Source organism: Hordeum vulgare, chromosome 1H (assembly GCF_904849725.1).
Source record: "Hordeum vulgare subsp. vulgare chromosome 1H, MorexV3_pseudomolecules_assembly, whole genome shotgun sequence".
NCBI classification, from domain to species: domain Eukaryota; kingdom Viridiplantae; phylum Streptophyta; class Magnoliopsida; order Poales; family Poaceae; genus Hordeum; species Hordeum vulgare.
The window spans coordinates 276,662,219-276,673,242 of record NC_058518.1 but is presented as its reverse complement, the minus strand read 5'-3'; positions in this window follow the sequence as shown (position 1 = coordinate 276,673,242).

Sequence of the window (11,024 nt, the reverse complement as noted above, 5' to 3'; positions counted from 1 at the left end):
ATGAGTTCAATTAATCATATTACTTAAGAACTCCCACTCAAGTAGACATCACTCTAGTCATTAGAGTGGCACATGATCCAAATCGACTAACTCAAGTCCGATCATCACGTGAGTTGAGTGTAGTTTCAATGGTGAACATCTCCATGTTGATCATATCAACTATATGATTCAGGCTCGACCTTTCGGTCTCTTGTGTTACGAGGCCATGTCTGTACATGCTAGGCTTGTCAAGTTTAACCCGAGTGATCCGTGTGTGCAACTGTTTTGCACCCGTTGTATGTGAACGTTGAGTCTATCACACCCGGTCATCATGTGGTGTCTCGAAACGAAGAATTGTCGCAACGGTGCACAGTCGGCGAGAACACAATTTCATCTTGAAATTTTAGCGGGGGATCACCTTATAATGCTACCGTCATCCTAAGAAAAATAAGCTGCATAAAAATATTAACATCACATGTAAATCATAAGTGACATGATATGGCCATGAACTTGTGCTTCTTGATCTCCATCACCAAAGCACCGACATGATCTCCATCGTTACTGGCGCCGCACCATGATCTCCATCATCATGCTGCCATCGAGGTTATCACGTTATCTATGTTGTCACTACTAAAGCTATTGCCTAGCGATATAGAAAGAGCATCTACAAGCGCAAAATAAATTTAAAGACGAGCCTATGGCTCCTACCGGTTGCCGTAGCATCGACGTGCAAGTCGATATTTAACTATTACAACATGATCATCTCATACATCCAATATATCATATCATGTCTTTGGCCATATCACATCACATGCATACCCTGCAAAAACAAATTAGACGTCCTCTAATTTGTTGTTGCAAATTTTCCATGGCTGCTATGGGTATCTAGTATGATCACATCTTACTTACGCAAAGCCACAACGGTGATATGCAAATTGCTATTTAACCTTATCCAAGGACCGCCTCGGTCAAATCCAATTCAACTAAATTTGAAGAAACAGACACCCGCCAATCATCTTTATGCAACAACTTGCATGTTAGTCAATGAAACCGGTCTCTCGTAAGCGTACGAGTAAAGTTGGCCCGGGCCGCTTCAATCGAACAATACCGCTGAATTAAGAAAAGAGTAAGGAGGGAAGCAAATTGAACATCCACGCCCACAAACTCTTTTATGTTCTACTCAAGATATCATCTACGCATGAACCTAGCTCATGATGCCACTGTTGGGGAACGTCGCATGGGAAACAATTTTTTTCCTACGCACACGCAATACCTATCCATGTTGATGATCCTCTTCGAGAGGGGAGAGTGCATATACATACCCTTGTAGATTGCTAAGCGGAAGCGTATATAACATGGTTGATGTAGTGGAACATCTTCGCGATCCAAATCGCAGCCCGTCCCGCGACCTCATCACAATCCATCCCGTGATCCCATCACGATCCATCCCGATCTAGTGTCGAACGGACGACACCTCCGCGTGAAGCACACGTACAACTCGATGATGATCACCGCCTTCTTGATCTAGCAAGAGGAGCAGAGAGATAGATGAGTTCTCTAGCACGGCGGTGTGGTAGTGGTAGTAGTGGAACTATTCCAGTAGGGCTTCACCTAAGCACCGTTGAAACTATACTAGAGGAAAAACAGATCTAGAGAGGGGCAACACGTGGGTGATTTGTTGTGTCTCAAAACCGTCAAAACCTCTAGTATATATAGGAGGAGGGAGAGGAGTCAGCCTTGGACCCTACTCCAAGGAGGAAGGGTCGAACAAACCAAGGAAGAGTCCACCTTCCCTCAAGGGAGGTGGACTACTTTGGGAGGACTCCTCCTTCCCTTCCTTTTAAAGGTCTTTTACCTTTTATCTCCACTCCCAGCCGCATGGGTCTTTGAGAGAGGCTTCGGCCAGCCCACCAGGGGATGGTCCACCTCCTCTCACAGCCCATAAGGCTATTGGGTCGTCACACCCCTCGCTGTGGTCCCTCGGCACCCTCCAAGCACTCCCGGTACACTACAGATGAGTCCGAAACTTTTCCGATGACGAAAATAGGATTTCCTTTATATCAATCTTTAACTCCGGACCATTCCAGAGCTCCTCGTGACATCCTGGATCTCATGCGGGACACCAAACAACATTCGGTCACCAGCACCTATAAATCAATTATACCGAAACGTCACCGAACCTTAAGTGTGCAGTCCCCGCGGGTTCGAGGACTATGTAGACATAACCTGAGACACTCTCCGGTCAATATCCAATAGCGGGACCTGGATGCACATATTGGATCCTACATATACTACGAAGATCTTTATCGGTTGAACCTCTATATCAAGGACTCAGTTAATCATGTATGGTGTTCCCTTTGACCTTCGGTATGTTACTTGCCCGAGATTTGATCGTCGGTATGTCCATACCTAGCTCAATCTCGTTATCGGCAAGTCTCTTTACTCATTCCGTAATACAAGATCCCGTGGCTAACTCCTTAGTCACATTGCTTGCAAGGCTTATTGTGATGTTGTATTACCGGGTGGGCCCCGAGATACCTCTCCATCACACAGAGTGACAAATCCTAGTCTTGATCCATGCCAACCCAACAGACACCTTCGTAGATACATGTAGAGCACCTTTATAGTCACCCAGTTACGTTGCGATGTTCGATACACACAAGGTATTCCTCGGTTGTCCGGGAGTTGCATGATCTCATGGTCATAGGAACATATACATTGACATGCAGAAAATAGTAGCAATAAACTCACACGATCACATGGTACGTTTATAGTTTGGGTCTTGTCCATCACATCATTCTCCTAATGATGTGATCCCGTTATCAAGTGAAAACACATGTCTATGGTTAGGAAACCTTAACTATCTTTGATCAACGAGCTATTTAACTAGAGGCTTACTAGGGACAGTGTTTTGTTTATGTATCCACACATGTATTTGTGTTTCCAATAAACACAATTATAGCATGGATAATAAACGATTATCATGAACAAGGAAATATAATAATAACTAATTTATTATGGCCTCTAGGGCATATTTCCAACAATGTCTTGATCTATCTCTACAGATCTTGATGCCTAATATGTAAGCAGCTTCTCCAAGGTCCTTCATTGAAAACACTTGTTCAAGTAGGCCTTTATGCTTTCCAAAAGTTATATATGATTTCCCATCAACAATATGTCATCCACATATAAAATGAGAAATTCTTCAGAGTTCCCACTCACTTTCTTGTAAATACAGGCTTCTCCATAAGTCTGCATAAACCCAAACGACTTAATCACCTCATTAAAGTGAATGTTCCAACTCCGAGATGCTTGCACCAGTCCATAGATGGTGCGCTGGAGCTTGCATACCTTGTCAGCATTCTCAGGATCGACAAAACCTTCCGGCTGCATCATATACAATTCTTCCTTAAGGAAACTGTTAAGGAATGCCGTTTTGACGTCCATTTGCCAGATTTCATAATCATAAAATGCAGCAATTGCTAACATGATTCAGACGGACTTCAGCATCGCTACATGTGAGAAAGTCTCCTCGTAGTCAACCCCTTAAACTTGTCGATAACCCTTAGCGACAAGCCGAGCCTTATAGACGGTCACATCACCATCCGCATTAGTCTTCTTCTTAAAGGTCCATTTATTTTCTATGACTTGCCGATCATCGGGCAAATCCTCCAAAGTCCATACTTGCTTTTCATACATGGATCCTATCACGAATTTCATGGCCTCAAGCCATTTGTTGGAATCCGGGTCCGCCATGGCTTCTTCATAGTTCGAAGGTTCACCGTTGTCTAACAACATGATTTCCAGGATAGGGTTTCCGTACCACTCTCGTGCGGAACGTGTCCTTGTGGACCTACGAAGTTTAGTAGTAACTTCAACTGAAGTTTCATGATCATCATACTAAAATTCCTCTCTAGTCGGTGTAGGCACCACAGAAACATTTTCTTGTGCTGCGATACTCTCCGGTTCGACAAGTACCTCATCAAGTTCAACTTTCCTCCCACTTACTTGTTTCAAGAGAAACTCTTTCTCTAGAAAGGGTCCATTCTTGGCAACAAATATTTTGCCTTCGGATCTAACATAGAAGGTATACCCAATAGTTTCCTTAGGGTATCCTATGAAGACGCACTTCTCCGCTTTGGGTTCAAGCTTTTCAGGTTGAAGTTTCTTGACATAAGAATAACAGCCCCAAACTTTCAGAAATGGCAGCTTAGGTTTCTTCCCAAACCATAATTCATACGGTGTCGTCTCAACGGATTTAGACGGTGCCCTATTTAAAGTGAATGTGGCAGTCTCTAATGCATATCCCCAGTATCGGCAAATTAGTAAGAGACATCATAGATCGCACCATATCCAATAGAGTGTGATTACGACGTTCAGACACACTGTTACGCTGTGGTGTGCCAGGCGGCGTGAGTTGTGAAACAATTCCACATTTCCTTAAGTGTGTGCCAAACTCGTGACTCAAATATTCTCCTCCACGATCAGATCGTAGGAACTTTATTTTCTTGTCACGTTGATTCTCTACCTCACTTTCAAATTCTTTGAACCTTTCAAAGGTCTCAGACTTGTGTTTCATTAAGTAGACATACCCATATCTGCTTAAGTCATTAGTGAGGGTGAGAACATAACGATAGCCTCCACGAGCCTCAACGCTCATTGGACCGCATAAATATGTATGTATTATTTCCAACAAGTTGGTTTCTTGCTCCATTGTTCCGGAGAACGGAGTCTTGGTCATCTTGCCCATGAGGCATGGTTCGCATGTGTCAAATTATTCAAAATCAAGAGACTTCAAAAGTCCATCTGCATGGAGTTTCTTCACGCGTTTGACACCGATATGACCAAGGCGGCAGTGCCACAAGTATGTGGGACTATCATTATCAACCTCACATCTTTTGGTACTCACACTATGAATGTGTGTATCATCACGTTCGAGATTCATTAAGAATAAACCATTGACCAGCGGGGCATGACCATAAAACATATCTCTCATATAAATAGAACAACCATTATTCTCATATTTAAATGAGTATCCATCTCGCATCAAACGAGATCCAGATACAATGTTCATGCTTAAAGCTGGTACTAAATAACAATTATTGAGGTTTAAAACTAATCAAGAAGGTATATGTAGAGGTAGCGTGCCGACGACGATCACATCGACCTTGGAACCATTCCCAATGTGCATCGTCACCACGTCCTTCGCCAATCTCCGTTTATACCGCAGTTCCTGCTTTGAGTTGCAAATGTGAGCAACCGCACTGGTATCAAATACCCAGGAGCTACTACGAGTGTTGTTAAGGTACACATCAATAACATGTATATCATATATACCTTTGACTTTGTCGGCCTTCTTATCCGCTAAGTACTTGGGGCAGTTCCGCTTCCAGTGACCAGTTCCCTTGCAATAATAGCACTCAGTCGCAGGCTTGGGTCCATTATTTGGCTTCTTCCCGACAACTGATTTACCAGGTGCGGCAACTGCTTTGTCGTCTTTCTTTAAGTTATTCTTAACCTTGCCTTTCTTGAAACTGGTGGTCTTATTCACCATCAACACTTGATGTTCCTTTTTGATTTCCACCTCCGATGATTCCAGCATCGAGTACAACTCAGGAATGGACTTCTCCATCCCCTGCATGTTGTAGTTCAACACAAAGGTCTTGTAGCTAGGTGGAACTGATTGGAGGATTCTGTCAATAATCGAGTCATCCAGATAATTAACTCCCAGCTGAGACAAGTGATTGTGCAACCTAGACATTTTGAGTATGTGCTCGCTGACAGATCCATTTTCCTCCATCTTACAACAAAAGAACTTGTCGGAGACTTCATATCTTTCGACCCGGGCGTGATCTTGGAAAACTAGTTTCAGCTCTTGGAACATCTCATATGCTCCATGTTGCTCAAAACGCTTTTGGAGCCCCGGTTCTAAACTATAAAGAATGTCGCACTAAACTAGGGAGTAATCATCACTACGTGATTGCCAGGCGTTCATAATGTCTTGAGCCGCTGGGAATTCAGGTGCGTCAGCTAGCAGTGCATCAAGGACATATATTTTCCTGGAAGCTATGAGGATGAGCCTCAAGTTACGGACCCAGTCCGTATAGTTGCTTCCATCATCTTTCATCTTGTCTTTCTCTAGAAACGTGTTGAAGTTGAGGGGAACATTAGCGTTGGCCGTTGGATCTACAATATAGATAGTAAAGACAATTTTAGACTAAGTTTATGATAATTAAATTCATCTAATCAAATTATTTAATGAACTTCCACTCAGATAGACATCCCTCTAGTCATCTTAGTGATACATGATCCATATCGACTAGGTCGTGTCCGATCATCACGTGAGGCGGACTACTCATCAATGGTGAACATCTCCATGTTGATCGTATCCACCATACGACTCATGTTTGAACTTTTGGTCTCCCGTGTTCCGAGGCCATGTCTGTACATGCTAGGCTCGTCAAGTCAACCCAAGTGTTTTGCGTGTGTAAATCTGGCTTACACCCGTTGTATGCGAACGTTAGAATCTATCACACCCGATCAACACGTGGTGCTTTGAAACAACGATCCTTCGCAATGGTGAACACTTAGGGGAAACACATTTCTTGAAATTTTAGTGAGGGTTCATCTTATTTACTACCGTCGTTCCAAGCAAATAAGATGTAAACAACATGATAAACATCACATGCAGATCATAAAGTGACATGATATGGCCAATATCATCTTGCGCCCTTGATCTCCATCTTCGGGGCGCGGCATGATCACCATCGCACTAGAACAACACCATGATCTCCATCATCATGATCTCCATCATCGTGTCCTCATGAAGTTGCCTCGCCAACTATTACTTCTACCACTATGGCTAATGGTTAGCAATAAAGTAAAGTAACTACATGGCATTTTTGATTGACACGCAGGTCATACAATAAATTAAGTCAACTCCTATGGCCCCTGTCGGTTGTCGTGATTCCTATTACAAGAACATGATCAATCTCATATATCACATATATTTCATCACATCCTTCTGACCATATCATATCACATAGTATACCCTTCAAAAACAAGTTAGACGTCCTCTAATTTTTGTTGCAAGTTTTACGTGGCTGCTATGGGTTTCTAGCAAGAACATTTCTTACCTACGTTACAGCCACAATGGTGATTTGCCGATTGATATTTACCCTTCATAAGGACCCTCTTCATCGAATCTGGTCCGAGTAAAGTGGGAGAGATAGACACCCGCTAGCCACCTTATGCAACAAGTGCATGTCACGCGGTGTAACCAGTCTCACGTAAGTGTACATGTAAAGTCGGTCCCGACCGCTTCATCCCACAATGCTGCCGAATCAAGATAAGACTCATAACGGTAAGCAAATTGACCAAAGCATCGCTGATGATGAGATGATGTATCTACTTCTCGCTCCTCGTTGGTTACCCCAAGTGGAAGGTTGAGATGTAGTCAGCAGCAAGTTTTCCCTTACACGGAGACGGTAAGGTTTATCGAACCAGAAGGAATCCTAGGGTCAACAAGTAGGTGTCCGTTGTCCTGGTTAGCAGTAGACATGGACCTGAACACACACAAATAACTTTGCTCCCAACAAGTATAGAGAGGTTGTCAATCTCTCCGGCCTTGTAGTTTGCAAAGGATCAAAACACAAGTGGGAATAGTAATAGTGATTGCAACAGAAAAGTAAATGAAAGCAGTAAATGATGGAGGTGTAAGCAATGGTGGTGATATGGACCGGAGTCACATAATGTTCATTAGTGACGTCTCTCTCCCAAAAGACGATAAATAACTATGCTTGGGTAAACAAATTACAGTTGGGCAATTGACAGAATTATAAACACACCGCAATGCTAATCATGCTACTTGAAAGTTAGAGGCTCAATAGTAATGGGCAGTACGCCAAGACAAGTAGAACGTTTATTCATCAGCATCTACTTACTAATCATCCACCCTGAGATATCTATCCAGAACATCTCGCTGGTGTTAAGTTGTGAGCCCCACCCAAAGTGTAAACTCAAAGCAACGGGCAACTGCATTAACGAACTAAGCGTAAGGTAAACAATCCTTGCAACCGCGGCCACAAGCACCGTTGTATTCTCCCTGGTGGGAACAACACATCCCCTAGTCTCATGTTTCTGTCACTCAAGCTAGAGAATGAGGGGCATGAACCCACAATCATGCATAACGCTCCCTCTTGGAGTTACAGTCTACTACCCGGCCAACGCAATAAATAGCAACGGATAACATGCATGAATCACTAAGGAACATAACATAAAAGGATAATCAAATCTATAACTCTCAACAATCTAAACAGAATCTCATAATCCATCGGATCCCAACAAACCGAGCATAGTAATAGCAAGAGAATTACATAGATGCCTTGGTCATGTAGGGCAGCTCACAAGGACTAACCATTGAAGCACAAGATTGGAGAGAAGACATCACATAGCTACTGTTCATGGGCTCATGGTCCTAGGAGAACTACTCACGGCAGGTCCGGGAAGCGTCCATGGCGGTGGAGAAGCTCCCGGAGGTCAATCCTCCCTCTAACAGGGTGCCGGGAAAGAGGTCCCCTGACGCTCCCGATCTCAGAAGCGCTGCAGCGGCGGAATGATGGAGAAATTCGCGATTCTGGATATGGTATAGGGTTTTCCTTGTCGAGGGGTAAATATAGGCGAAAGGAGGGCACCAGAGGGCGTGGGCCCCACCCAGGCGGCCTCTTGGCGCGGCCTAGGGGTGGTTCGTGCCCACAGGTCGCCTGGGCGGCCCCTGGCACCCCTCTGGCCCCCTTCGGTGATCTGGAAGCTTCCGGTACGCTGATTTTTATATATTTTTCTCAGAATTTGTCGGGCTTCGGAAAATTGGGTAAAAGCCCCTGAAAAAAAGACATCGGCTGACAGAAACTGGCACTGGGTGTACTGAGTTAGTAGGTTAGTTCAATTATGTGTAAAATGATATGAAAGTGTAGCAAAACATATAACAATGTCACCCAAAAGATCATGGAACAAGCAGAAATTATAGATACGTTTGGGACGTATCAACATCCACAAGCTTAATTTCTGCTCGTCCTCGAGTAGATAAATGATAACACAAATAATTTATGTGGTGACATGATAACACACATATGAGAACTACAAAGTAAATCAAGTAAGATATGCAATTCAAGTCAAGATAATAACATGCAAGAGTCTATATTTAGTATTGAAATTAGCAAAGTAAGAACATAAAGGTGCAAGAGCTCTCGCTGTCCATGACTCGAATGTCTCCAAATGGTGTTTGCGTGCAAGAAGTGGGAGATGGGTTGAGAGTATAAAATATATTTTTAATTGAGAACTCAATCTACTAAACATCACACTTGGTATCCTTCGGAATCTCATTTTGACTCATCCCCAGACCACTAGTCAGGCACAAGTCAAAATGACCCTCTCCCTTTCAACTTTGAGCACTCATGCAATGGATGAGCGTAAGAAAGATATGTTGGCACTTAGGATAGCAAATAGAATAATGATGGGGAAGGAAGACAAAAAGGTGTGAAAGGCTCACATCAATGAGGACAACCATAGGCGAGAGAAAGCCAAATGATAGATATGATGTGAGCAGTAGGGATTGCCACGTAACGGATGCACATATGAGCTAAAGTAAGCTCTCCAATGGAACTAGTTGGGATGCATCCAACTTGTTTGCTCATGAAGACGTAGAGCTCATTTGAGAAGGCTCGTCATTGGAATATGAAAACTAAGTTCTATAGTGTAAGGGTCCCCACATAGTTATGCATGAATGATAATCTCTATGTAGTACCAATATAGCAATGGAGTACAAGTGTGGATCTTTCAAAAGGAATAGTAGTGTTGGCCCCTACTCTATTTTTATTTCTCTTTTTCGGCCTCTTTGGCTCTTTCTATTTATCTCTCATTTGTCCTCTTTGGGATCTTTTGTTTTGTCCTCTTTGGGATCTTTCCCTCACTTAAGGGCAACACTCTTTGTTTTACATGAATAAAAAGAAGATCATCACACTTTATAAGAAGTACTCAACATAAAGACATGTGAAAACTATCATGATGTATGCAAATGTATGCCTCCGCCAGTGTAGTAGGATATGCAATGATACTAGCGCGTCATGTAGCAATAATATGGGCAAGGCCCAACTATCATGCGGCTCTATGATCAAGCAGAAGCATGTATGACATAAAGATCAAGTCATGAGATGGTGGATGTTGCATGGCAATGTATCTCGAAAAGGCTAGGGAAATGCCTTAATAGGTAGTTATGGTGGTTGTTTTGAGGAAAAAAATAATGAGGCTTATGTATGACAGAGCGTATCATGTCATGGGTTTGGATGCACCGGCGGAGTTTGCACCAACTCTCAAGATGAGAAAGGGCAATGCACGGTACCGAAGAGGCTAGCAAAATATGGATGGTGGAAGTGCCAACAATCGAATACTCACATTAGTCCGAAGAACTCATACACTTATTATCGGTAACTCTCTATCTATTTAGGAAATTCACAAAGAGACAAGTACCCCGAGGAGGAGTGTTTGGGGGTTTGGTTATCCTTGCACATCCTCGACACATGGTAACTTGAGGGTACTCTATATATTCCAACCCCTCCAGAGGTTAGCGATTAATTTAGTAGCTAGAGTTCTCAACTATTTTTTTGTTTTTGAAAAACACACGGATTTCCCAAAATACGAAACCTATCACTAATAGGCTCAAGCTCTTGGCACGAATAGTCCAAGCATTACTCAAATCAATACCTCAAAATTATTGCAAGTTACTACTATACTTCAATAGCAACCTTGATTACCTACTCATGCAAGACACACAACTCAGTGCAACGAGCCAACTCTCTAAACAATATAAGCATGATAACTCAAGAGAGTTCCAAAAGCAACCTAAATAAAAGCTCTTAAAAATATAAGAATGAAAACTAAGAGCTAAGCATGACAGCAGCTATGGAAAGATAAAGAACACACAAAAAGGATAAGCATGAAAACCTATATTGTGTTCTAGAGTGGAATGGAGTGTGTTTCTCTCCCAAACA